Source organism: Penaeus monodon, chromosome 18 (assembly GCF_015228065.2).
Source record: "Penaeus monodon isolate SGIC_2016 chromosome 18, NSTDA_Pmon_1, whole genome shotgun sequence".
NCBI lineage: Eukaryota > Metazoa > Arthropoda > Malacostraca > Decapoda > Penaeidae > Penaeus > Penaeus monodon.
In genome coordinates, this window is record NC_051403.1 from 24,109,096 (window position 1) to 24,110,791 (window position 1,696).

Sequence of the window (1,696 nt, forward strand, 5' to 3'; positions counted from 1 at the left end):
AAGAATGAAAATTCCCTCCCAAAGTGAAATTGCTGCAACGGCTCAGAGGCGGAAGGGAAAGCAAATTGAAATACAAACCATACCCGTGGGGGGGGGGGGGAGGGAGGGCCGTTTAGGTGGTGGGTATGGGGGGGAGGGTAGTGAGGGGGGTTGCAGGTGGTGGGATATGGGGCGAGGGTCAGGAGGGGGTGTGATGGGGGCATGGGGCAAGGGAAGATTAGTTGTCTTTAAGAGTAATGATCGAGAGAGATTTCGCCCGCGCGAGGAACAATGAAGGTCGAATGCAGTGGACGAGACGGGGAAAGAGAGAGAGGCGAGAGGAAAAAGGGAAAAGGAGACAGAAAGAGGGGAGAAAGAAGGAAAAGAGGGGGGAAACAGGAAGAGAGGGAAAGAAAGGGAGGGGGGGAGAAAGGGGAAAGGGGGAGGGAGAAAGAGCAGGAGGGATGGAGGGAGGGAGGAAGGGAGAGGACAGAGATAGATAGTGAGGGAGGAAAATAAAGAAGATAAACAAGATAGAAAGAGTGGGGAGAAGCGAGTAACAAAACGAAAACAAAGAGACAAAGGGGGGAAGAAAGTAAAGAAAAGAGATAGAAAGAGGGAGATGAGTGAGAAAGAATAGGAAAAAAACAGAGACAGAAGGGGGCGCAAGATGCGAGAAAAGATAAACAGAAATACACAAGAAAAATGGGAGAAAAGGGGAATAACAACAAGAGGACGATGGGAAGATTCGGGGAGGAAGGAAAGGAGAAAAAACTGGATGAATGGAGGATTTGAAACGAAAAATGAAGAGAGAAAAAGGAAAGGGCAAGGGGGAGGAAGAAGAAGAGGAGAATAACACAGAAGAGAAGGAACAGGACAAAAAGCATAAGAGCTGAGGACGAAGGAAAATACAGAAGGAAAACGTAAGAAAGGCAGAGGAAAAGAAATAAAGAAAAAAGGAGAAAGGAAAGGTAAAAATGAGAATACCGTTGAGCCTACAGGGAATCAAAGAAACACGAGCAGCAAGAGAGAAGAAGAAATAGGCAGTCTATTTCACCATCCAGATTCACTCGCCTTTGTCAGAAGCACACGCCTCTTCACCGGTATTTCCGAAACATGCTGACTGACGACAGATCGAGACACACACACACACACACACACACACACACACACACACACACACACACACACACATATATAAACATAAACATAAACATACATATACACATACACACACAAATATAAATACATCTTGATACACAGAGACAAATGGACGACGAATTAGTGAACTATATGTACATATGTGGCATGTATACACGCGTATATACGAAACCATCGAAACCGAAAAGTGGGCGTCGGGACATCAAACACGACGAACCAATGCAACATGCATGCTTGTGTACGAGTGACGTCACACACGCGGGGGGTTCGTAGCAGCCAGGGTGACGCCGACCCCTATTGACCAAGCACCGGCCGTGCATGCTAAAGCAACGACCTTGAGTTGCACCGCGCGCCCGGGCCCTGCTTTCCTCGGGTGTGTATACAAGTGGAGAAGCGTTTCCTGATTGGTGGGGTACGATATGGACGGTTACAAATATTGTGTATCTCAGCGATTGTGTCTGTTCTCTGTCAATCTCGGTCTCTGAGTCTGTCGGTCTCTCTTTAACCCCGCCTCTCTCTCCATTTCCCTCCCTCTCCTTCTCTCTCCCTCCCACTT